General features: G+C 42.5%; 9 non-coding genes across 9 annotated transcripts; all 9 read left to right on the top strand.

Annotated features, from left to right (window-relative positions):
* Positions 1 to 9,953: 9,953 nt before the first annotated feature.
* On the top strand, positions 9,954 to 10,030 carry LOC124517491 (small nucleolar RNA SNORD115). The gene has a single exon (XR_006963489.1). It is a non-coding gene; the product is annotated as a small nucleolar RNA SNORD115 (small nucleolar RNA).
* Positions 10,031 to 11,712: 1,682 nt separating this feature from the next.
* Positions 11,713 to 11,793, top strand: LOC124517489 (small nucleolar RNA SNORD115). Its single transcript, XR_006963487.1, has one exon. It is a non-coding gene; the product is annotated as a small nucleolar RNA SNORD115 (small nucleolar RNA).
* A 3,199-nt stretch (positions 11,794 to 14,992) lies between these two features.
* Positions 14,993 to 15,073, top strand: LOC124517488 (small nucleolar RNA SNORD115). Its single transcript, XR_006963486.1, has one exon. It is a non-coding gene; the product is annotated as a small nucleolar RNA SNORD115 (small nucleolar RNA).
* Positions 15,074 to 16,941: 1,868 nt separating this feature from the next.
* Positions 16,942 to 17,021, top strand: LOC124517490 (small nucleolar RNA SNORD115). The gene has a single exon (XR_006963488.1). It is a non-coding gene; the product is annotated as a small nucleolar RNA SNORD115 (small nucleolar RNA).
* Positions 17,022 to 18,149: 1,128 nt separating this feature from the next.
* On the top strand, positions 18,150 to 18,230 carry LOC124517456 (small nucleolar RNA SNORD115). Its single transcript, XR_006963459.1, has one exon. It is a non-coding gene; the product is annotated as a small nucleolar RNA SNORD115 (small nucleolar RNA).
* Positions 18,231 to 19,805: 1,575 nt separating this feature from the next.
* LOC124517472 (small nucleolar RNA SNORD115) lies at positions 19,806 to 19,886 on the top strand. The gene has a single exon (XR_006963473.1). It is a non-coding gene; the product is annotated as a small nucleolar RNA SNORD115 (small nucleolar RNA).
* Positions 19,887 to 21,594: 1,708 nt separating this feature from the next.
* Positions 21,595 to 21,675, top strand: LOC124517473 (small nucleolar RNA SNORD115). Its single transcript, XR_006963474.1, has one exon. It is a non-coding gene; the product is annotated as a small nucleolar RNA SNORD115 (small nucleolar RNA).
* Positions 21,676 to 23,406: 1,731 nt separating this feature from the next.
* Positions 23,407 to 23,487, top strand: LOC124517476 (small nucleolar RNA SNORD115). Its single transcript, XR_006963476.1, has one exon. It is a non-coding gene; the product is annotated as a small nucleolar RNA SNORD115 (small nucleolar RNA).
* Positions 23,488 to 25,208: 1,721 nt separating this feature from the next.
* LOC124517470 (small nucleolar RNA SNORD115) lies at positions 25,209 to 25,289 on the top strand. Its single transcript, XR_006963471.1, has one exon. It is a non-coding gene; the product is annotated as a small nucleolar RNA SNORD115 (small nucleolar RNA).
* The last annotated feature ends 1,190 nt before the right edge of the window (positions 25,290 to 26,479 follow it).

The raw sequence follows: 26,479 nt of genomic DNA, 5'->3' as shown, positions 1-26,479 counted from the left end.
TGCATGTTTATAAGTGGTTTTAATATATGGTTACCATTAGGTTTGTATATAATGTGCATGTAGAAGTCTATATTAAGTTGATTGTCATTTAAGTTTGAACTCATTCTTTTCACCTCTACTCTCCACATTTTAGGTATATGTTATTATATTTTATATCTTTTTTTTAGTTCCTTAACCTATTTTTAACAGAAATATTCATTTTCACTGGTTTTGTTTCCTACCTTCACACTGTCACTTTTGTTCTCTCCTTTCCATTCCAAGAGTCACCTTTAGTATTTCTTGCAGGCTGGTTTAGTGCTCACAAACTACTTTAGCTTTTGTTTAAGAAACTCTTTATCTCTCCTTCTATTCTGAATGACAGCGTTGCTGGATAATATATTCCTGGATGCAGCTTTTTCCCATTTAAATACATCATGTTAATCCCTTCTTGCTTGAAAATTTTCTGATGAAAATATCCTGCTAGTCTTATAAGTTTCCCCTTGTAAGTTAATGACATATTTAATCTTGTTGCTTTTGAGGTTTTTTGTTTATCACTATATTTTGCGAGTTTAATTACAATATGTCTTGGTGTGGGTCTGCTTTGGTTGATTTTGATGGAAGTTCTCTGTATCTCCTGGATCTGGATATCTGTTTCCTTCACTATATTCAAAAAGTTTTCTGCTATTAGTTCTTCAAATAAATTTTCTGCTCCTTTTTCTCTCTATTCTTCTTCTGGAACTCATACAATACAAATGTTATTACATTTGATGGAGTCACTGAGTTCCCTGAATCTATTCTCATTTTGTGCAACTATTTTTTTTCTCTCTTTTGTTCAGCTTGGTTACTTTCCATTACTTTCTTATCCTCTGCTTCTTCCATATTGCTATCCATTTCATCAAGTGTGTTTCTCATTTTATTTACTTAACCTTTTATCTCTGCTATGTTATTCCTTATCTGTGTTAGGGTCATCACTGATGCATTCTACTCCTTCCTCAAGTCCAGTGAGTATCTTTGTTATCATTACTTTAAATTGTCTATCAGGAATGTTACTTATATCTGTTTTACCCAGATCTCTGGCTGTGGCCTTGTTCTGTTCTTTCATTTGTAAAACATTTTTCTATCTCCTCATTTTGTCTTCCTCTCTGTGTTTGTTTCTGTGTGTTAAGAAAGTCAGCTATGTCTTTTGCTTTTGAAAATAGTGACTTTATGAAGAAGAGGTCTTGGGGTGCCATGCACTACAATGTCTCCTCCTCACCACATGTTGGAACTTCAGGAGGTTACCTACGTGTGTTGCTTACATCCTGCTGTTGTGTCTGGGTCGCTTTTACTTTCAGTGAGTGTAGTCATCTGCACTTCCTCTCCTCCTATTTTAAGCTGTGATTTCTCTCTGTGGTGTTAGTAGGACCCAATCAGGCCAGGTCTGAGGGGGTGTGCCCACTGGGGAACTTGGGGGTGACTTGGTGGTATTAGCAAAATTTGTTGTTGTTGTGGGCCACTAACCCTATGCCAGATCCCTAGAATTGCTTTGGGAGCTCCACGGCTTCCAGGGTTCAAGCTGGGCATGAAGCAATGGCTGGTCTCAGTGAGGTGGCCAGGTGCCACATGCAGTGGCAGCTGTGCAGCTGGTGGCTGGGCACAACACACGACGGCTGCTGGGGCCCATGTCTCGGTGCAGCCTGGTGTATGTGTGTAGCAAGTGTGGCAGCTGTGTGGCTGAACAGAGTGCATACATGGCTTTTACAAACATTTTCACAGCAAGAACAGCTGGCTTGGAGTGGCCTTGTCCTCAGGAGAACTCAGGGAAATGGTGCACTGCCACTGAATCAGGCAGCAAATGTCTGTGTATCCCTGCCTCTGGCAGGTGGCTCTGTGTTTATGTTGCGGGAAAGGGAGGAAAATGGCATCCGCCAACTCCCTTGTTTTCATAAAAGTTCTTCAACATGCTCCAAAATCTGTATGAGTAGATCTGTCTTCTGTTTTTCCTCAGCATTGTGCAAATTGCCATTTTTTGGTTGCCTCTCCATGCAGGCTGCTGTCTCATTAAAGGCAGTGACCCAGCTATAACTCACCCTCCCTGTCCACCCAGTGCTGAGTCAGCAAACTTTTAAAGCTCTAGGCTCCAAGTATCACTGGTTTTATGAACTCATGGAATTTATAAAACGCTCTGGTTTTTAAAGCAAAGCATTATGAGAATTTGTCTTCCCTGTGTGAACTGCCTGGTGCAAAGGCCCATTTCTCTTCCCCCTCAACATGCACAGCTCCCTCTTTCCTGTGGTCAGCCTCCTTCTACCTTTCTGATCTTCCTAAATTTTAAGCTTCAGCTTCCTGTCTATATTTAGTTGTGAAGTTTGTTCTTCCAGCCCTCAGATTGCTCTCTGGTTTGTTGACTTGGATGTGGATGATATCTAGTTGAAAATGTGGGATGTGATGGGCTCAGGGACCTCCTATTCTGACATCTTCCCAGGAGTTTTTCACTCTATGTCTTTTAACTCATTAGTTTAATTAATTCACATTGAAGGTAATTATTGACAGGTAAGCAATTAATATTGCCATTTTGTTAATTATTCTGTTTTATTTGTAGTTCTTTTGTTCTTGCTACCTTTCTTTGTGGTTTCATGATTTTTTGTCGATATATGGTTTATTTACTCTTCAGTTTTTGTATATTTACCATAAGCTTTCTTTGTGGTCACCATGGGATTCACATTAAACTACTATAATGGTCTGATTTAATCTGATAACAACCTCAATTGTACACTAAATATCTGCACTTTTATTACTAGGGTTAAAGTAATATATGTGCCATTGTACAGTATTATAATATTCTATTTGTCTATATACTTACCTTCACTAGTGAGACTTGTATTTTCATATGCTTTTTTGTTTCTGTTGAGTGTTCAGTTTTTAACTTGAAGATTAAGTTGAATCCACCACTTGAAGTGGTGACAAATTCCCTCATTGTTTTGTTTAATTGGGAAAGTATCTCTTCTTTATTAAAAACAATGTTTTATAGGAGATACAGGTTACCAGTTAGGAAGTAAATAAGCCATGGGAATAAAATTAGAGCAAGAGGAATATAGTCCATTAAATTATAATACTGTTGTATGAAGACAAATTGTAGCTACACTTATGGTAAGAATGGCATAATATATAGAGATGTGGTAGCATTCTGTTGTATACCTGAAACTAACTGTGTGCCAACTATACCCAAATGAAAAAGGGAAAAAAAGTTTATTCTTTTTAAATAAATCTTGCAAATGATACATGTTAAAATGTAAACAAATTTAAAATATAAAAATTTAAAATTTTTTTCCAGGATTAATATTCTTGGTTAGCAATTTTTTTCTTTTAGTCTTTTAAATACACCATCCCTTTATCTCCTGGCATGCCTGGTTTCTACTGAGAAACTACTTATAGTCTTATGGGAGTTCCCTTGTATATGCTAGGTTGCTTACATATTGCTGCTTTTGAAACTCTGTCTTTGAACTTGACAATTTAATTATGATGTGTTCTAGTATATGCTTATTTGGGCAAATCTGTTTGGTGACTTTTGGGCTTCATTAATTTCTTTTTTAATGTTTATTTATTTTTGAGAGGAGGGGAGACAGAGAGAGGGAGACACAGAATCCAAAGCAGCCTCCAGGCTCCAAGTTGTTAGCACAGATTTTGATATGGGGCTCAAACTCACGAATGGTGAGATCATGACCTGAGTTAAAGTCAGACACTTACCTGACCGAGCCACACAGGCACCCCCATTAATTTCATTTCCCTTCCCAAATTTGGGAATTTTCAGCCAATGTTTCTTTAAATAGAATTTCTGCCCCTTTTTGTCTCTCTTCTTCTGGGACTCCCATAATGTAAATATTATGTTACTTCATAGAATTCCATACTTCTGTAGGCTTTATTTACCCACTTTAATTCTTTTATATTTTTGTCCCTCTGACTGGGTAATCTCAAGTGACTAGTCTTCAAGTTCATTAATTCTTTCTTCTGTTAGATTGAATATGCTGTTGAAGTTGTCTATTAAAAATTTTTACTGTGTTATTGTATTATTTATTTCTAAGATTTCTGTTTGATTTTTTATGGTTTCAATTTTTTTGGTTAAATTTTTTTGGTTCATGTATCATTCTCCTGATTTCATTCAGCTGCCTATGTATGTTCTTTTCTAGTTCCCTGAGCTTCTTTTAGACAAGTTTTTTGTGTTCTTTATCAAGCTGTTTGTAGATTTGTTTATTTAAAAATGGTTATTGTAGCTTTATTGGTTTCCCTTGATAGTGTTATATTTCCCTAGTCTCCTCTAGTCCTTGTATCCTTGTATTGGTATCTGCACACTTGAGAAAGTAGTCACATCTTATAGTATTTACAGCTTGGCTTAAGAATGAAAAGTCCTTTACCAATAAGTCCAGCCTAAGATTCTGGGTAGACCAGCTCTTAGCATACATGGACCAGCAGGGAAAGCTACCAGTGCTGTTAGTTTCAGTGGGAACATTAGCTGTGCCCTGAAATTGCAGGTGCCCTTGGATGGACTTTGTCTTCAGGTAGGGACATTGAATGGACTGTTCATTAAGATGGTGATCTGGCTGAACTTCTTCATTAGTTGGGTCCCCTCGATGGGCTCTGCAATTTGACAGGACTACTGGTTGGGCTCTAAGTTTCACTGGGGTTTCCTGCATAGGCATTACTGCTGGTTGGGCTGCTAGCTTACCTCTCCAGGTAAGCAGAGAATTTGGTTGGGCTCTATAGCTGGGATGCAGGTTGGACTCCCTGGTTGGGTAGGGCTGGTTGGAGGCATTCCTTGTTGTAGCAATGTTACTGGCAAGATATCCGATTTTCCAAACTGCTAGTGGGAGCACAGGCCTTCTGCTAAGATTTGCATCACTCATGAACCCATTTCACTGTGGACCCATGTCCCTTTTCCCTGTTTCTAACAGTCCCCATGTGGTCTGCCAATTCTAATTCCTCCTGTTCCATGTAAGACAAGAGAGAAGTGGGCATCTCAGTATCCCAAAACACTGGAGAAGTTGGATGTATTCTCCACTTTCCCCCAGTGGAGAAATCATGGGCCAAGGAGATAGTTCCTGAGGAAGATCTGGTACTGTGCCAGCGTGGGGGAAGGTGACAAGAATAAAATGAAACCTTTACTCTGACCCTTTTTAATTTTTTTAATCAATTTTTGTACTCCCCAAGTCTGCTAAAACATTACCTGTGAGGCCTGTGATTCTCAGAAAGGCATTTTTGTTTGTATATTTGCTAAATTGATTTTCCTGTGAGGGAATTAGGGCCAGAGACCTCCTTTTCTGTCATCTTGCTGATGTCACTCCACATTAGCCTTAAGTCTTAAATATGTATACTGATAACAAATTTGTGTTTGTGATTGGTTATGCAACCATCCGACTTTGAAAGAATAGAGGCTTTTGAACACTGATAACAACTAAAATATGACATGCTGATTAACAAGAATCATGGAAATTTCTCTAAAAGATTTATATTATTTATTATAAAATTATACTGGAAGACAAGATAAAATATTTTTTAAAAGGGAATTTTTAGACCAAGCTGTGAAAAGAGTTACTAAGTTTTGGACTGATAAAGTGAAATGTCCATTACTCATATCCAGGAACTTCTAACCATGACTTTAGAAATATTTACCTCTTTAAGAATTAGAAAATTAGATATCAAGAGGAGCTAAGAAGAATACCATTGGAAAATGTGAATTATATCATAGGACTTTTCTTTTACCTCAATCATATATGTGGGTGGCTTTTTCAAACAAGCAGCAAACTCATTCATACAGAAGGAATATGGGGAAAATTTGGGAATTGTGTAACATTTGTATAGGATTAAATAATTTAGGAAATTACACAAATATGTGCTGTTTGTCAGGAAAAAAATCTTTATAAGAAACATATAAGTCTAAGGTCAATGTTACCTGAGATATGATGGCAATTGGACTTTATTTAGATTCAAACTTTAGAAGGTTTTACATATTTTTAGTAAAGTTGTATATGATGTCTATATGACCACACATATGTCTGTAAGCTAAAGCTGATGCTTACATTGTGAACAGTGCTTGACTGAATTGTACCATCTCAACTTTTGGAATTCCTAAACATGTATAATTCAATAAAAGAAGTCATTTTGTATCTGTGGTAATTCACAAGCTCTGTAATATCTTATAAGGACTCAAAATTTGGTAACTGTTAGTCGTGTGTAATCTGATAGGCAAGTGGAATGAATAAACCATTCCATAAGAAAGTATTTGACTAAATTAAATCCAGCTGCTGACTCACAGTGACCCAAATTCCACTGATTTTATTAAAAATAATATTAACTCTCTGTTGTAAGTATGTACTTCTTTCTTTGAATTTGGAAAACTTATAAATTTAGGGTTTAAGCCTAACCCTTTATCTGGTACAATGAAAAAATAGTCATAATCAGATATAATAAAGAGTTTGTGGGTTTCCCTGGGCTAATTATGCCATTATGTGACCAGGTGCTGAAAAATATCCCCCCTGAGGAAGTGTATTATCATTATGGAACAGGAGGCTTGGTCTGCATTAAAGTGTAACAATGACAGACTGGTGATCATCACACTAGACAGAATCCTACCAGGTGATGTTGATAACGTACTACCATCAAGGTAAAGAAGAACCCAAGTGAATGCATGCTTCACATATGAGACCAACACCTACGATTGAGCAAGTTTTAATTATTAAGGATAATTAAGACATTTTAAGGATAAATTATTTAGATAGTTACTTATAATAACATGAAAGCTGAAGAGAAATCTCAGCTTTCTTAAATCAAGAACTTTAAGAATAAATTCTTTAGTTACTTACAATAACATGAAAGCTGAAGAGAAATATTTAATAGACAGGATAGATAAGTTGCTTTGTTAATGTCTTCGTATATTATCTTGACCATTATAATTTTGATATTTATTCTAGTTAATATTACTTGTGCATGAAACTTAGAGTATTCACCTTTTAGTTTTGAAATTGTGTCACTTAACTTCAAGGAATTTTAAATTAATTATCAGTTGTCTCGAATATGGGTTGAGCACTTCAAGAATCCTCTATTTTTGTCATAGTACATCAGATCCACGAATTTTATCATTTAAATTTAGAATAAACAGAAAATTTAAAGTGTCATAAAGTGATCAATATTACCAAAAAAAGCAATCTTAAAAAATAATCTTCAATGTTATTGAATATACTGATGGGAAAGAATTTACATAATCAAGTTTAATACAATTATATTCAAACTGACAATTCCTGAGCAATGACACAAAATCCAACTTCTTTCTGTCTTATATAGCCATAGGGGGCCCATTTAACCATACTGAAATAGATGTGCAAATGAGGAAGAAACATTCCTACCCAAATATTACGAGTTAGTTACTTTGGAAGTCCCCAAATATATCATTACATAAAAATGAACCTACAGCGTTTAGGACTTAGCAATCCCCAGTTTCCATACTTTAGATTTATATGATTATTAAATTATGGGGCACCTGGGTGGTTCAGTTGGTTGAGCATTGGCTCAGGTTATGATCTCAGTTTGTGAGTTCCAGCCCTGTGTCAGGCTCTGTGCTGACAGCTCAGACCTGGAGCCTGTTTCAGATTCTGTGTCTCCCTCTCTCTCTGCTCCTTCCCCACTCGTGATCTCTCTCTCTCTCTCTCTCTCTCAAATAAATAAACATTAAAAAATTTATATGATTATTAAATGAATACCTTCAAATATTACTAGTGAAAATGTGGATTAATTCAATTCTATTTCTATGCCTTAGGTTTTACCATTATAAAAAGTTCTTATGTGAAGATTAAAATGGTGCCATTATGAAACTAAAAGAGATTTATTAAATACTATATTTATAAGTAAATATAAAATTGACCAAATTGCAAACCTTATTTGTATAAAAATGATGAAATGCTGAAGAACATATTTAGTGCTTTGGGACAATTGCAGAAACATGTAATTAAGATGCATACAAGATGAAATAAAAACCTAATGCAGGATACAGCAATAGAGAAAATGGAGAATGGAGTTGGGAAAGAATTTGGAACTGGCCATCCAGAAATGAAATCCTGCTTCAAAAAAATAGCTAAGGAATTTTCATAAGCCTTCACTTGTATAACTGAACAACTAGTTATTCAATAACTGCAGTATATACTTAATAGTACTGAACTACAAGATTTTACCTACTTAGGAAAACCAGATGTTTGGCATGATACTACCTCTGGATTGATAGTGTTTTAAAAAGAGTAATCATATTATAGAAAAAGGTGAAATTTGGCGACTAAAGATTGAAACTCCTGAAAACCAAACTAATAAAATTAATTTTACAAAGAAACATAAATTTCTTCTATATGTATGTGAATCTGATATGCTAGATGGGTGCCTAAACTTCAAATGAAGCAATGAAACATTGAAATCAACTTATTTGGCTGAAACAGTCTACGTGCTTATAACTGGGTAATGATTTATTTAAATTACCAATAATTCCAGAGATGCCTTGGTGGCTGAGTCTGTTAAGCTTCCGACTTCAGCTCAGGTCATGATCTCCCAGTCCGTGTATTCAAGCCTCACATCAGGCTCTGTGCTGACAGCTCAGAGCCTGCAGCCTACTTCAGATTGTGTGTCTCCCTCTCTTTCTGTCCCTCCCCAACTCATATTCTGTCTGTCTCTCTCTCTCTAAAAAATAAACATCAAAAAACTAAATATATAAATATATATTTATATAAATATTATATAAATATATATTTATATAAATATTATATAAATATATAAATATAATTCCTAATAGTTTCACACATTTGGGTTCCATGCTTGGCTTTTTTGGTGTCTTATAGCAAGACATACTTCTAAGAGTTAGATCTTTGTATTATAAGAGGTGAATGGCATACTTTGGTGACAGATTAATTCCACATAAGTCACTGGACTAGTAAAGATTCATCCTCAAGCAGGGTTTATTCATTAGTCAATCTGGATATTGGGGTGTTCTTATTGAATTACTGGTCTACTTAATGTGATCCTATGACAAAGTTTTTACTTATTACCTGAATTTGATGTGATTAATAGTGAAGAAAATTTTGACTCATTGGTATCCAGATCTATATTTGATACTTATCTGGGTGTCTATGTGACTAAAGCAATATATTTTTAAGCTTAAATGATATTCTAATAGTGGCATGCTGTTTTAAAGTCACTGACGAACTTTTAATAAAGGATCCTGTCAACAATGATAACGATGTGAAATTAAGTAATTTTCTATTTGTATTAAACCTAAAATTGATTCTACTAATGAGAAACATAGATGAATTTCAGCTCTTAAATATTATGTTAATGTCATATTTTCAGTATAGTAAGTTGTATGCTATGAATTATGGAAACTTCTTGGAAATGAGTACTATTCCCAGTGACCTAATACTTTTTTGTAAATACTGTTTCATGTGGCTTCAAGTGTGTCATTTTAGAAGAGTTCACGTGCAATGGACCATGCCAAATGATATTGTTATAACATCCTTTGAATTTATATATGTATATATATTAAATTACATATATATGTATATATATGTAATGATAAGTGGAATGCTGTGTTTTTCTGACACTATCTGAGTGGCTTTCCAAAAAAACCTGTATTGTGTAATTCATGTGTAAGGTGATCAGTAGTCTACAACCTCTGTAATAGGTCATTATTTTGAGTACTGACCAAATTGTATCATTAAGGAAAAGCTTTCAAGAACCATACTCCAAGAGAGACTTAGGTTTATGTGTTGATACCTGTCCTGTTCCTGTATACCTAAAATCATCATTGCAGAGAAAGAGCACAGTTTGGCCTTAAACTCGGGGGAATTAATATAAGTCAGGTGCCTAGCACTGAATATATCAAAACTCCTGTCTGAATCAGTACCACAATTGTCTGGTAAACATTTTCAGGTATGAGTGTATGTATGCATTTGGAATGTCATAGCTAGGGTCAAAAGTGAGAACTTATTGTCTTCAAGAGTGATGATGACTGAAAGTCATAATCAAGAGGATTATGATAAGGACAAACTCATCATAGGTGAAGGTGAAATTCTGGGATAGGATTGTTGGAACATGTTGGAACTCATTACTTTTCTCTAGGCATTTTATTTGGGGCTTGAGACAAGGAATTCTTGAAAGAAACTCATGTTACCCAATCCTGTCTATGCGCTCAAAAGTGAAAAATAAATGTTCCTTCTATAAACTTTGTTTCAGGGATTTATAATTCTTAAGAGCTGGGAACATTCAAGATTCAGTCCTTCCCTGTTTTTTTCTTAATGTGTCTTTGAGTAAGACATCTTACCAAGGGTTGAAACACTGCATTGATAGTATATTTCTGGTTTTCTTTGGTCACAGATACATGTCAAAAAGCAATTGACTGGAGAAGATGCTCTTCTAGGGCATACAAGTTTACACATTAGGTAACTTGGATAGAGATATGGATTTTTTCTGAATAAGTGACTGATAAATGCAATGTGATTTTATTACAAAATCTTTTGTTTGAACTTGAAATTTATATTGAAATTGAGAAAAAAATAGATCCACTGGTTCTCAGTACAATGTTTAATATTCTCATTCTACATACAAGATAAAATCAATCTCTGTAATTTTATGGGATTTTAACTGCTTTGGGTTACTTTGGAGTCATTGAAAATTTTTCTATATCTAAACTACTATTAAGTAGTTCTACTGGTTATAGGACTAAAATATGAAACTTAAAATTGTGTGTATTCATGAAGAAACACATATAAGAATTCCAGATCCTGATATGATTCCATTATTACATACAATAAGGATATGCAACAAATGATGCTCAAAGTTCTAATTTACACTCTGAATTGGCTAGTGTCACCAAACCAGCATTATGAATTATTATTCTCAATTTAGTGACTATATTACTTGAAGCACTCTCAGGAAGAAAACTACTTTTTTACTGAAAATTTATTGAAAGGATATAAGACTTTTTTGTGCTCTGGTTCTCACTCCATTTTGCAATTTTCTTTGGCCTAAATATACAAGTAAACATATGTACACTAATTATTGTATTTTCCTTGTTCTGCTTTTGTCAAAATTGTGACATTTAAGAGAACTAACAACATAATACAATGGCTTATTGGTCATGATCTGAAAACTCACTTATATAGTTCCAAAGAATTCATAAAATGGTCACAATTTCAATCATCCTGACCTTTTATTAGGTTTTCATGTGGCTAAAAGAGTATGATTTTATGTGAATTTATATGCAATGAATCATGGCAAATACTCTGACATGAACTCTTGACTAGATAGAATATTATTGGCCAATGGATATCTCCCATGTTCACAACCACCATATGAAAGTTTATCCCAAATTAAGAAACCTGTATATGTTGTCTTTTTTATGCTTGGTAAATGAAAGATGCATGAAATCTGTAAGAGGTCATTTTTGCAGATATGGTCATAAGACTTCCTTAACATAGAGCATGGATAAATCACAAGCCCGGGACAGATGTAACAATATGTTTTGCAATCTATCTTACAACTAACTACACAGATAATGACTTTGAAAAAGAGCACTGTTTGCTGCCACAGAATGAAGCTATGTGAGTCAGGTGTCCATGATGGTATATGACAAAAGTCATATCTATTTTGGCATCACAAATTACAAAATCTATATCTGATAAACATATACAGGTCAAAGCATATACATGGGTAGGTAATGCCATAGCTAGATCAAAGTTGAGAATTCATATTGTCTTGAAGAGAAATTATGACCTAAAAATCATGCTCAATAAAATTACAATGAAGCCCAATGTAGTCAATAATGCCAAAGCAAAACATTGAAGTTCCATATTTCCCTTGTAGAGTAATGCGATTTGGTTCTTCAGGCAACCAGTCCCTTCAGGGAATCTCTTATATAGGTTTCATGTCAACAACACATCCTCAAGTTTAAGCTATATTTGGTGAACTATATTTCATCACAAAAAACTGTTCTTCAGAGCATCCCTTAGTTATATTTTTATCGTTGTGTTATTCAGTTAGAAATTTTGGAAAGAATTGTGCTGTTTCATTAAAATCTGAAGTGATTGAATATGTTTGGTCATAGATATAGGTGACACAGAAAATTGGATGATACAAAAAGCCTGACTTAAGGAGATAAATAAGTGACTCTTTTCAAAAATGTAAATACTGTAGAGGGTTGATTTATGCCTGGAAATCAGCCCATTGGAATAGTACCCCTGCAAACCTTTTAGTTATACCTAAAATGGATAAGATTCCAAATGGATGAAATATTTCCTCCACTACCCCTCCACCACAGAAACATTACCATCTGTCTGTGCACAGATTGAAAACTAACCGTAATACATTGATACACTGAAGAGATAATAACTTTTGGGATCTTCACTGCATACTCAAAAGAAAGTCCTAAAAGGAAGGATCATGGCCATGACATCCAAAGAGTGAAATGCAAGAATTAATCTGCCAATTGGTATTGGCTAAAAAAAAAACAGTTAAGTATTCAGATAACTACATCGTGACCCCTGAGTATTATTAGGGCTTTAAAATTTCAATTTAAGGAATTGTGGGTTATTGGTGATGACAGTTTTTCCTAATTGGCCCTTTAATCCGTTTGATTTTGCCAAATGAAACACAAGCTTCACATTTGATATTCTTCTCAAGACACAAATCCTTTAGAAGCTGGCACCATAAAGGAAAAAGATTAAAAAAAATTAGGAAGAAAAATGTATCATATATATATATGATATTGAGATCTTTGAAGTTTTGTTCAAAGAAGAGAAATAAAGATATATATTACAAAGAAAAGCTTTTGCATTACTGATTGGAAGATCTTGATAAAAACATGAAAGAGGAGTCTGAACAAAAAGAATATGTTATTCAGATCATGGCCTAAAAAGCCTTATGCAAGGGTTTGTCTCAGTGATGGGTATTGAGGACATTTTCAAGCCACTGGCTGTCTCAATAAAACTAATTCTACATGATTTTACAGGGTCATTTTATGGGTGTTCATGGCCAATAGTCACGCCCAATTATCCACATACGAGTACTGCTGTCTAGACAAAAAAAGAGCCACAAACTTGATTTTATCAGACATGTCCTGAACTCTTTTCCAATCTAGAAACTTATTTACAAGGACTTCTCTTCGATGTTGAATCAATGGTGCTTAGCATTTCCATAAGCTAAATTTAAATGTATTTCTTAGAAATTAATTAATTAATTAATTAACAACTTTATTTTGTATTGATTCATTCATTATTTTATCCATTAATACTAGGTGAATCATGGAATTTCAGACTTAAGATAACAATCCCCTCAAGGCAATCCCTTGTGGTGTACAATGTCTATAAGATTCCATGTACCTCACACTTGCTCATATTTTAGGCTTTGTTTCATGATCCATGATCCATGATACAAAGGAGCCTTTATTTGGAATAATTCTATAGCTTTTTCCCTCCTTGTGTCTTCAGGTGAACGTTTTGTCAATGGTTAACTTAATTATATGAGGTGAGATGATGCCTTTGATGATAGATACAGGCCACAAAGAATATGGACAAAAGGAGAGGCTCACCTAAAGGCAATAAATGTTTGACTCATTTTGGAAAACTAAATAGTAGAGAGTTGATTTTCTTCCTGAGTGAAACCCTACAGGATAGAATCTCTAGAAAGCATAACTTTGTCATTTTCAAAGAAATAGGTAACGTGGCAGTGGAGGATATCATTCTTTCATGGCCACTGGGAAACATGGCACAAGTAAGTAGGTGTTCAGGTTGAAGAAAATATCTCAAATACACTTCAAAGATGATAACAGTTGGAGTATGCATTTGAATCTCAGAACACTTCCCCTAGAAAAGGTTCCAACCATGGTGTTCAGAGGGTAAGATGCAAAACTTTACCACACCCATGGATCTTAGTTGCAGGATACTGAAGAGGATTCAGATAGCTAACTTGTGACTCCATAGATTGATAAAACTTCCAATGACAATTTAACAAATTTGGGTTATTGTTATTGCTAGCTGTTCATGATGAGAACTCTGACCAGCTAAGTTTCACCCAAGAGGGCACTAGTTTTCATACCATTTGAAGAATTTATTTGGGGAAAAGTTATGTCTTAAAGAATGGACAATCAAGAATACAAAAACTCTGTCAAAAATACTTTCATAGATATAAATTAGAAAAATTCTTCAGAATCATTAAATCAACTCCTTCATGAGATCATGTTTCTTTTATAAAATAACTGGAACCGTACACCTGGATTATGAAGTGTAAGCATCACACTTTAAACAGTGTTAGCAGGGTATGGAAGACAATATAAACAAAACATACATGGCTTTTGAAACATGAACTGGAAGTTCTAGTGCAGGGATCTCCCTAGATGATAGGGAGCAAGTATCTTTTAAAGACTTCAGATGTAGGTTTTCCAGAAAACCAATTCCATATCAATTAATATCATCATTTCAAGAGTGTTCCTGAACAATATTAAATTACTGCTCCAAGAAAATCAAATATAAGCAAGAAAAATTAATGAGCCATAAAAGTAAAATTATGAAAAACAGAGAGAGTTTACAAATAAAGAATTCAAAGTCTGGGCCTTTGAATGAGTGTAAATCTATATATATAAATGAAGACTATTTTCATATTTAACATTTATTTATGAATGAAGATACATATGGATTTGCTAAAGCATTATAATTATACATGAATTTATTGATTTAGTCTAAATACATTCATTTATTATGTAATTAATGAAAGTGTAAGAAATATAAAACAAAAATGGCACATATGGGAAGGTGGCTTTGACAACTGTTCTACTTCTTTCTACACAGAACACATCCTCAGATGAAGATTCCCCGCCCCCACATGCACATATGTCAGCTTGGCTCCAGGAATAGGCACAAACTCATGTGGCACCCGGGTTTCCTGCTTTCCAGAAACCATATCTGGTAAGCATGTTCAGGTGGGAGCACATGGACATGTGGGGAGTGCCTTGGTCAGGTCGATGATAAGAACTTATATTGTCTTTAAGACAGATGATGACCTAAAAATCATATGCAATAAAATCACACTGAGGCTCAGTAGAGAGCACAATCATGGGTAAGAATCCCAGGATGCCATGTAGCACTCAGAGAGTGATAGAATTTGAGGCTTGAGATTACCAATGCCCAGAGGTATCCCCCTGTGTCAATCCACTGTCAGTGGGATTCCACATTCCCAAGATATGCTCATGCTGTAGGCTTTGTATGCAAACACATAGTTCCTCCCAAGACACCTCATTTGGAGCTATTCCTTAGCACCATTGGTCTTCTTGTGTCTTTCAGCGGGATTTCATGACCAGGATCTCATCGTTGACTCCACCATGTGAGGTGAGTGAATGCATCTGACCAGAGACAGAGGCTGCAGAGGATATAGGGTGCATGGGGAGGCTCTCTTCAAGGCAGTGCTTGACTTTTAGTCAGGATGGAGACATTCATAGCCATCACATTCTTTGTGACCATCAGCCCTACACAGTAGGAGGTCAAGAAAGTGAAACATTATCATTGCACCTGAAAGGGATCTTAATGTCCAGGGAGGACAATTCTCCTCCATTGGAACACAGGCCACATTAATTTGTATCAGTTTGTACTCAGCGTGAGGCCAATATTGCTAATGCACTTCAGGGACACTAAGTACTAGGTGGGCATTGAAGCCTCATGAAGCATCCAGCAGGGCAAGGGACCAGCCCAGGGCATCCAGAGACAGTGGTGCAGGAATATAACTGGGGGGGGTCTCCTTAACTGGACATTAGATAGAATTCTAATAGCAGAAAGATGGCACCTGAGAAGTGCTTAATTCTTCCCCAGGTCTAGAGACATAGCTGTATAGACTAGGTCCTGTGTGGTGTTCCCCATCTGCTCACTGGTGGTGGCTTCTGGGCATAATGGGTCCACTGGTCTCTTACCAATTAATGTGGAGCAGTTCCTGCAGATGCCATCTATGTGGGTAGCCAGGACCCTGGGAAGATCAAAACCACTCTAGCATGTATGTTACTACAAGTGAGGTTGAGAATTTTGAATAGGATGGTCATGACTCCCCCATGAGATCCCTTTCTATATGCACCCTTCCACCAAAGAGGAAGGGTGTGATTACAAACCATACCAGCATCTCTCCCTGAATCACATTCACCACCAAATCATGAAGAGAGAAGTTGGACTCAGCAGGGACATATAGACATTGCTCTTTGAAGATGTGGATTGTGATAGGATGCACAGCAGGGCACTCTATACCTCAGAAAGACATCTGTCAGGCAGGGTCTAGGGCAACACTTTGCCTGAATGGAGGACAGTGGGCAGCTTTTCAGAACTCCATGTACATGAATTCCTAAGAAAGCATTTCATGGTGCTTTATATCCTGGCTCCCTGTGTCCCCAGAAGCCCTGTGCCCAGGTCAGGCTTCAACATAGAGCTCATTCTTAGCAATAATTAATGCTGTGCTCTACATACCATGGCCCTCAAATTTGCATGCCACATTCAGGAAAGCAGTGTGCTGGGACTGCTCCTCAGTTGTACATAAATGATGTTCACCCCCCTGTGTGAAAACTCAGAATTTCATTTCTGTGGGTTCAGCTATATGGGTAGATATCCTTCTGCACTGTGCTGGATACTTCCTGTCTTCAATCATTGCATAATGGATTCATGTGTTGAGACATAGCATTCTGCAACTGGAACTAGCAGATGTGGACCAGAAGGGCAGAAGGAATGCATAAGGTGTTTTAAAAGCTGAAGTGTCTTTTGAACACAAACCACATACCTATATGAAGATGTCACAGCAAAATATATATGAGTTTGTCCCAGCTTCAAGAATAATCCCAAACTCAAGACATGCCACACATCCCACCCTCCCGAAACTATCTCTTGTAAGCATGTTCAGAATGGGGGACCCAGACAAGTGGTGACTGCCTCAGTTGTGTCAATTATGAGAACTCATAATGCCTAGAATAGACATTATAACATAAAAGTCATCCTAAATAAGATTATGCTGAGGCCAAATGGAATGGAAAATCCTGTGGCAGGATCCAGGGGATTCATGTGGCCAATGGAGAGTGATGGATTTATGACTTGAGGTGACTGATCATTTGACTCCTGGGTTTGGCTCTTCAATGTCCTTAGGCAACCAAATGTCCAGACATGCTCATGATGTGGGGCTTTGTATGCTGAACCATAACTCCTTGGCCTTTTCATGCAATAGACAATTTAGATGGTGCCTTGCCCAAAGAAGATCAGAACTCCTCTTCCATACACACTCTTGCCAATAAAGTTCACATCTTTGGAAACCAGGAAGCATCTATCCATAAGGCCCCACTGGACTGATGGTCAGGAAGAAATGAGTGGACACTGCAGAGGACATCTATATATCCTTGCTAGGAGATGGTGATGTTGATGCAATGCACACCAGGCCATTGAACATGCCAGGTATTTTCTGTGGGTCTCCATATGGAAGCATCTGGGGAGGAGTTTTGCCTGCCAGGTAACTGTTGGTCAGCTCCCCAGAGGTCCACTAAAATTCTTGCTGAGGAGGAATTATATTCCATGGTTCAATGGGCTTTGATTACCATGTCTTATACAGACCTGGCCAATCCCAGGATGCCAAGCCCACCCGTTCCTCAAAAGCCAAAGGCCAAGCCTACCAGCCATTGCTTATGATGCTGTATGCAACATGATCGAAAAAAACTGACCCATTCATTTGGAGAGAATGTGTAGCAAGAATGCTGCCTCGTGGTGCATGTGCAATGCTCAGACACATGTTGGGGCCTGTTTTCCCAAGATAACATATACACATACAGGCTGAGGGCTTTGGGTGCCAGGCTGCAGCACTCCCACCACCCCTCAATCCTTGCTGGAATCATGAGTCAGGCCCCATGAATTCGAGTATCATGCACATGGCCCACCAGGTCAGGGCCAAAGGGGAAGGGTATTGTCATAGCTTCCCTACCTTTCTTGATACAGACCCCATGCCCAAAGATTCCACCTGGCATATGGTGGGAAATTGGCCCAATATGAGAATAGGCCCTGAGCCAGGTGCCCAAATGGCCAACGTGTGCTTCATAAACGATCTCTTGTAAGCAAGTTGAGCTGGCGGAAAGAAGACAGAGGCTCGTGGGGACTGCCTTGGTTGGGTCAATGATGAGAACTCATATGGTCTTGAACAGAGATGATGACATAAAAATCATGCTCAATAAGATTACACTGAGGCCCAATCGAAGAGACAATCATGGGGTGGGATCCAGGAGACCATGGGGCACTTGGAAATTGCAGGCAAATTGGGCTTGAGGTGACCAATCCCTCGAGGCTCCCAGTGTGGCTCTCCCCAGGCTTGGGGGCTTGAATGTGACCAAATTGGGCTCGTGCAATGGTGATTTGTGTGCTCGTAACTAGTTACTCTGGATACACCTCATTTGCAGCCTTGGATTAGCTCCCTTGATGTCCGTGTGTCTTTCAGTGGAACATCATCGTGACATGGTCTCGAGGCAGCACCAATAAGAAGAGGTGAGTGCATCCCTGTGCTCATACACTGAGGCAAGGGATTGCGTGGTCCTCCAAGGGATCCTCTTTCCTGCCAGCCTGTAAGCTGTGTTCTCCACTGTAGGAAGGCTGTCAGGTTGATGTCAGAATCACTGAGGCCCTTGGAGGAATGCGAGGTGCGGCAGTGGGCATTGGAGCCCCCCACCCATGACCTCCTACAGGGAAAAGTTCCCACCAAAATTTCACGCAATGGGCGATGGAGGAAGATGCTGGGACTGGGGCTACCTGGCTGGACACTAGATAGCTTTGGCATAGTGCGTAGATGGTGTCCAAAAATTGCTGGAAACATGGACTGGACCTCGGGTGGCATTCGGGCTCCTGACTCCTAGATCTTCACCATTGGCCATGACTTATGGATTCATGTCCTTATGGGGCCTGTGGGAATTCCCCAAATTGGATGGCGCTTGGCCTGATGATAGCCTTTTGGTTGGTGCCATGAGCCAGGGCATGCTGGGGTTCTTGACTTGTGGCCCAATTCCCAATGAGGTTGAAGTCGCTGGGGAACCATGGTAGCCCCTCTCCTAGCAATAACCTTAAGTGCAAAGACAGGAAGGGATGAGGTGTCCAAATGGGAGACATGGAGGAGCGCTGGTTGGGGATGGTGATGGACACTGGCGGGATGCATGCCATGCCCCAGGACACCCAACTAATTTTTGTGTTGGGTCCCCCGGGCAGCATCTGTGACCTGTTCCAGGACACCATGCCTGCCCATCCGTGGCAAAGCCCGAGGCTGGCCCTGCCAGTGATGTCCCAGGATTCTGCATGCCCCAGGCCCACAAAGGGGTGTCCCAATTGCACTGTGAGGGGTCATGTGTGGCTGCCCATGTGCCTGATGCTGCAGCCTCCATGATCAGTTTCCTGTGGGGCTCTGATTTCCCTGGTGTCCAGTGGAGCCACTGGACTGAAGCTGAGGGACTTGGCGCCACGCTGGAGCCTTCCTTCCTGCCATCCCAGGATTTTTGCTGGTGTCATGAATGCAGTCCACCACCACCCATTCTGAGCTCTCTCCCAATGGTAAAAGGTGAAGTACGATGGGGAAGTGCATTCTCATGGCTGAATTGCATCTTTCTGCACAGAGCCCATGACAGGACATAGAACCCACCTGGTTCAGGGAGGGTAGATTGGCCCAGCTTCAGGAATAGGTCGCAAGCCAGAAGAAAAATTGCCAACCTGCGCTTCACAAACAATCTGTGTTAACCATGTTGAGCCGGAGGGCTGAAGACAGAGGCATGTAGGACTGCCTTAGTTGGGTCAATAATGAGAATTCATATGGTCATGAACAGAGATGATGACTTAAAAATTATGCTCAATAGGATTCTGCAGAAGCCCAATGGAGGCCATTGCACTGAGGTACGATCCTGGAGAATCCTGTGGCCCTGGATTACCACTGGACCCAGGGGCTCGAGGTGACAAATCCCTCCAGGTTACCGAGGGGGCTCTCCTTGGCCTATGGACCTCCACATGCCTAAGACCTGTTCTGGCCCTGGGGTGTTGTGTGTCCATCACTAGTGCTTCTCGACTCATCCCTGGGAACCCAACTAAGCTCCCTCAGCGTCCTTGTGTCTTTCAGTGGGACATCGCTTTGTGACCACTTTCTCGCCATTGATCCCACCATGGGAGGAGAGTGGATGCCTGTGTGAGTACCCGGAGACCCAGTGCACATGGGCATTTGGTGAAGCTGACCTCAGGGCAAGGCGAGCCATCTTGTGGGACTGGGGCTCAAACATTGCCCCAGAGAGGTGGCGTGTCCTTGAAACTCTACCCTGGACAGTAGGCTGTCTGGAAAAAACTGGTCACCTGCAACACCTGAAAGGGATGCCACAGTCCCCCGTGGGATCCTCTTAACTGACAGACCATAGGCTATGTTTTCCAGTGTGGGATGGCTCTCAGGTTAATGTCAGAATCACTGTCTCCCTGGGAGGCACCAGAGTTGCTGTGGTGGGCATTGCAGACAGCCAAGGCAACCGACTGTGGGGATTCCGCCGATTTTCCTCACAATGGGCATTGGAGGAAGGGGCCGGGCCCAGGGCTTCATGGCTGGACACTAGAACTTTTGGAATAAGGGGTAGAATGTATCTGGAAAATGCTGACAGCTTGCCCGGACCCAGAGTGTCACATAGGCTTCTGGCTCCAGGTTCTTCACCATTGGCCCTGTCCAATGGTCGTGTGTCCTTAAGGGGCCCATGGGTCATCTCGCAGCTGGATTGGGCTTTGCCTGACAATGGCCCTTGGGTCGGTACCATGAGTCAGGGCAGGCTGAATATCTGGACTGGTGCCCCCGAGTCCCAGTGAGGTTGAAGTCGCTGGGGAAACGTGCTGGCCCCTCACCCTTCCCTCACTGTAATCTCAAAGACAGGAAGGGATGGGGTTTCCACATAGAAGTCATGGAGCAGCGCTGATGGAGACAGTGTTGGACGCTAGTGGGATGCCCATCAGGCCCTGATGCCCCAAGGGATGTTGGCACTGTGTTTGCGTGGTAGCGTTGGTGGGCCCTTCTGGGGCCCCATGCCTGCCCATTCCTGGCAAAACTCAGGGCCACTCCATGAAAGGAAGGCCCAGGTTTCTGCCTGCCACCTACTCGCCAAGGTCTGTCCCAACCACGTTGCAGGAGGACCTGTGCCTGCTGTAGCAGCCTCCATGCTCAGATCCCTGTGGGGTTCTGAATTACCTTTTTTCCAGTGGAGCCACAGAGTCTGAGGGCCTTGTGGACACGCTGCAGCCTTCTTTCCTGCCAGGCCAGGATTGCAGAATTGTGTCATGAATGCAATTCCAGCCCCGCACATTCTGAGATCCCTCCCATTGCCACAGGTGAGGTCTGAGGGGGAAGGCGTTTGTCATTGCTGACCTGCCTCTCTCTGCACAGATCCCACACCCCAACCGAGATCCCACCTGGCGCATGGAGGGGAATTTCGCCAATCATCTGGAACAGACCCCGAGCCAGGGGCTCTCATGGCCACCAAGGACATCACAATCCATTTCTGGTAAGCATGTTGAGCTGGTGGGTAGAAAGCAGAGGCGGGTGGGGACTGCCTTGGTTGGGTCAATGATGAGAACTCATAAGGTCTCGAAGACAGATGATGACCTACAAATTATGCTCAATAGGATTAAGCTGAGGCCCAATGGAGGGCACTGCACTGAGGCGGGATCCTGGGGAACCCTGTGGCCCTGGCATAGCACTGGCACCTGGGGCTCGAGGCAACTGATCCCTCAAGGTTCCTCAGTGCTGCACACCCAGGACTCTGAAACTCAGCACACCTAAGACGTGCTCCCGCCCTGGGGCATTGTGTGCCCATTACTAGTGCTTCCCAGGACTCATCCCTGGGAACCCAACTAAGCTCCCTCGGTGTCCTGGTGTCTTTCAGTGGGACGTCGTCTTGGCGACCAGGGTCTCACCATTGAGCCCACCATGGGAGGAAAGTGGATGCCTGTGTGAGTACCCGGAGACCCAGTGTCCTTTGGCAGATTGGCGAGGCTGCCCTCAGGGCAACTCCAGCCATCTTGTGGGACTGGGGCTTTGTCCTCGCCCCAGAGGGCTGGTGTGTCCCTGAAAGTCTGCCCTGTGCTGTGGGCTGTCTGGAAAACACAGGTCACCAGCGACACCTGCAAGGGATGCCATGGTCCCCCATGGGATACTCTTACTTGACAGCCCATGGGCCACATTTCCCAGTGTGGGTGGTGCTCCAGTTGATGTCAGAATCACTAATGCCTTAGTAGGCATGCAAGGTGATGTGGTGGGCAATGCATACCGCCAATGTGACAACCTGCGGGTAAGTGATGCACCCAAATTTCACATTATGGGCTTTGGAGGAAGGGGCTGGGTCTGGGGCTACCTGGCTGGACACTAGACAGCTTTGGCATAAAGGTTAGACGGTATATGAAAAATGTTGGCAGCATGGCCCAGACACCAAGTAGCATGCGGGCTTCTGCCTCTGGATTGTTCAACATTGGCACCGTCTGGTGGTTGCGTGTCCTTATGGGGCCCATGAATCATCCCACAGCTGGATGGGGTTTTGCCTGACAATGGCCCTTTGGTTGGTGCCACAAGCCAAGGCACGCTGGGGTTCTTGACTTGTGACCCTGTGTGCCAATGACTTTGTAGTCGCTGGGGAACCGTGCTTGTCGATCACCCTTACCTCACCATAATCTCAAAGACGGGAAGGGATGAGGTGTCCCCACAGGACCATGGAGCAGCACTGATGGAGACAGTCTTGGATGCTAGTGGGATGCTGGACAAGGCCCTGATCCCCCAAGGGATCTTGTCATTGCATTTGCGTGGTAGCGTTCGTGGGACATTCCGGCACCTCATGCCCACCCATTCCTGGCAAAACGCAGGGCCGGTCCCTGCCACCCAAGACCCAGGATTCTGCCTACCAAAGAACCACCAAGGTCTATCCCAATCACACTATGGGAGGACCTGTGTGTGTGGCCTGGTGCCTGCTGTGGAGGCCTCCATGCTCAGATTCCTGTTGGGCCCTGAATTCCCTTGTTTCCAGTGGAGCCACAGAGGCTGAAAGCTTTGTGGACACACTGCAGCCTTCCTTCACGACAGACCAGGATTTTTCTGGCATCATGAATGCAGACCCAGTGCCGCCCATTCTGATATCCCTCCCATTGCCACAAGGTGAGGTCTGATGGGGAAGGTCGTTGTCATTGCTGACTTGCCTCTCTCTGCGCAGATCCCGCAGCCCAACCAAGAACCCACATGGCGCATGGAGGGGATTTTGGCCCACCTTTGGGAACAGGCCCCGAGCCAGGGGTCCTCATGGCCACCCTGCTCATCACAGACCCTCTCTAGTAAGTATGTTGAGCTGCAGTTAGAAGGCAGAGGCAGGAGGGGACTACCTTGGTTGGGTCAATGATGAGAACTCATATGGTCCCAAAGAAAAATGATGACCTAAAAATTATGCTCAATAGGATTATGCTAAGGCCCAGTGGAGGGCACTGCACTGAGGCGGGATCCTGGGACCCTGTGGCCCTGGCATAGCGATGGCACCTGGGGCTTGAGGCCACCGATATCTCGAGGCTCCCCGTGGGGCTCTCCTGGGTCACTGGGCCTCCACACTCCTAAGACGTGCTCCCGCCCTGGGGCGTTGTATGCCCATTACTAGTGCTTCCCGGGACTCATCTCTGGGAACCCAACTAAGCTCCCTCCCTTTTTCAGGTGACTTTCAGTGGGACATTGTCTTGGTGATCATGGACTCGCCATTGAGCCCACCATGGGAGGAGAGTGGATGCCTGTGTGAGTACCTGGAGACCCAGTGACCTTGGGCCGATTGGCAAGGATGCCCTCTGGGCAACACCACCCATGTTGTGGGACCTGGGCTACGTCACTACAGCAGAAGGCTGACATGTCCCTGAAAGTCTGCCTTGTGCAGTAGGCTGCCTAGAAAAAACTAGTCACCCAGACACCTAAAAGGGATGCCATGTTCCCCAGCGGGATCCTCTTCTTGAGGGACCATGGACCACATTTCCCAGTGTGGGAGGGTGCTCTGGTTGATGTCAGAATCACTAATGCATTAGTAGGCACGCGAGGTGTTGTGATGGGCATTGCAGATGGCCAATGTGACCTCCTTCATGGAAGCGGTACACCCAAATTTCATGCAATGGGCTTTGGAGGAAGGGGATGGGTCTGGGGCTACCTGTCTGGACACTAAACAGCATTGGCATAACAGGTAGATTGTATCTGAAAAATGCTGGCTAAGGGTCCCAGACCCCGGGTGGCATGCAGGCTCCTGCCTCCGGGATCTTCAACATTGGCACCGTCTGGTGGTTGCGTGTCCTTATGGGGTCTGTGGGTCGTTCCACAGCTGAATGGGGCTTTGCCTGATAATGGCCCTTTGGTTCGTGCTACTAGCCAGGGCATGTTTTGTTATTTGATTTGTGACCCCGACTCCCAGTGACTTTGAAGTCGATGGGGAACCAGGCTGGCCCCTCACCCTTCCCTCACCATAATCTCAAAGACAGGAAGGGTTGAGGTGTCCCCCCGAGAGCCATGGAGCAGCGCTGATGGAGACAGCTTTGGATGCTGGTGGGATACCAATCAGGGTCCTGATCCCCCAAGGGATTCTTTCTGCGTGGTAGCATCCTTGGGCCCTTCTGGCACCCCATGCCCGCCCATTCCTGGCAAAATGCAGGACCGGTCCCTGCCAGCCAAGGCCCAGGATTCTGCCTGCAACCAACCAGCCAAGGTCTGTCCCAATCCCACTGTGGGAGGACCTGTGTGTGTGGCCTGATGCCTGCTGTAGCAGCCTCCATGCTCAGATTCCTGTGGGGCCCGAATTCCCTTGTTTCCAGTTGAGTCACAGAGGCTGAGGGACTTGTGGACACGCTGCAGCCTTCCTTCCTGCTAGGCCAGGATTTTTGCTGGCATCATGAATGCAGTCCCAGTTCCACACATTCTGAGATCCCACCTAATGCCACAAGGTAAGGTCGGATGGGGAAGAGGTTTGTCATTGCTGAGCTACCTCTTTCTGTGCAGATCAGCACCCCGACCGAGATTGCACCTGGTGCACCAAGGGGAGTTTGGCTCAGCATCAGGAACAGGCCCCGAGCCAGGGACCATCATGGCCACCCTGCACATCACAAACCCTCTCTGATAAGAATGTTGAGCTTGTGAATAGAAGGCAGAGACGGGTGGAGACTGCCTTGGTTGGGTCAATGATGAGAACTTATATGGTCTCGAAGACAGATGATGACTTAAAAATTATGCTCAACAGGATTACCCTGAGTCCCAGTGGAGGGCACAGCACTGAGGCGGCATCCTGGGGACCCTTGTGGCCCTGGCATAGCGCTGGCACCTGGGGCACATAGCAACCCACCCCTCGAGGCTCCCCAGTGGGGCTCTCCCGTGTCTCTGGGCCTCCGTGCACCTAACACATGCTCCCGCCCTGGGGCGTTGTGTGCCCATTACTAGTGCTTCCTGGGACTCATCCCTGGGAACCCAACTAAGCTCCCTCGGTGTCCTGGTGTCTTTCAGTGGGACGTCGTCTTGGTGACCAGGGTCTCCCCATTGAGCCCGCCATGGGAGGAGAGTGGATGCTTATGTGAGAACCCAGAGACCCAGTGCCCTTGGGCCGGTTGGCGAGGCTGCACTTAGGTCAATGCCAGCCATCTTGTGGTACTGGGGCTTCGTCCTCAACCCAGAGGGCTGGTGTATCCCTGAACGTGTGCACTGTACACTAAGCTGTCTGGAAAAAAAAGGTCAACCACGATTACCTGCAAGAGATGCCACGGTCTTCTGCATGATCCTCTTACTTGACGGTACATGGGCCACGTTTCCCAGTGTGGGAGGGCACTCTGGGTGATGTCAGAATCACTGATGCCTTAGTAGGCACGCAATGTGCTGTGGTGGGCATTGCAGACAGCCAATGTGACCGCCTTCATGGAAGCAGTGTGTCCAAATTTCATGCAATGGGCTTTGGAGGCAAGGGCTGGACCCAGGGTTACCTGGAAGGGCACTAGACAGCTTTGGCATAACGGGTAGATGGTATCTGAAAAATGCTGGCAGTGTGGCCCAGACCTGAGTGCCATCCAGTCTCCTGCCCCTGGGTTCTTCACCATTGGCACGGTCTGGTGGTCTCGTGTCCTTATGGGCCTCAGGGGTCGTCCCGCAGCTGGATGGGGCTTTGCCTGACAATGGCCCTTTGGTCGGTGCCACCAGTCAGAGCACGCTGTGGTTCTTGATTTTGACCCCGAGTCCCAGTGAGTTTGAAGGCACTGAAGAACTATGTTGGCCCCTCACCCTTCCCTCACCGTAATCTCAATGACAGGAAAGGATGAGGTGTCCCCATGGGAGCCATGGAGCAGCGTTGATGGAGACAGAGTTGGATACTGATGGGATGTCCATCAGGGTCTGATCCCCAAAGAGATCTTGGCATTCCGTCTGCGTGGTAGAGTTCGTGTGACCTTCCAGCGCCCCATGC

Source organism: Lynx rufus, unplaced genomic scaffold (assembly GCF_022079265.1).
Source record: "Lynx rufus isolate CCGP_SWC_20201006 ecotype Redwood Valley unplaced genomic scaffold, mLynRuf1.p SCAF_21, whole genome shotgun sequence".
Classification (NCBI taxonomy): Eukaryota; Metazoa; Chordata; class Mammalia; order Carnivora; family Felidae; genus Lynx; species Lynx rufus.
This window is presented reverse-complemented; position numbering and strand designations above follow the sequence as displayed.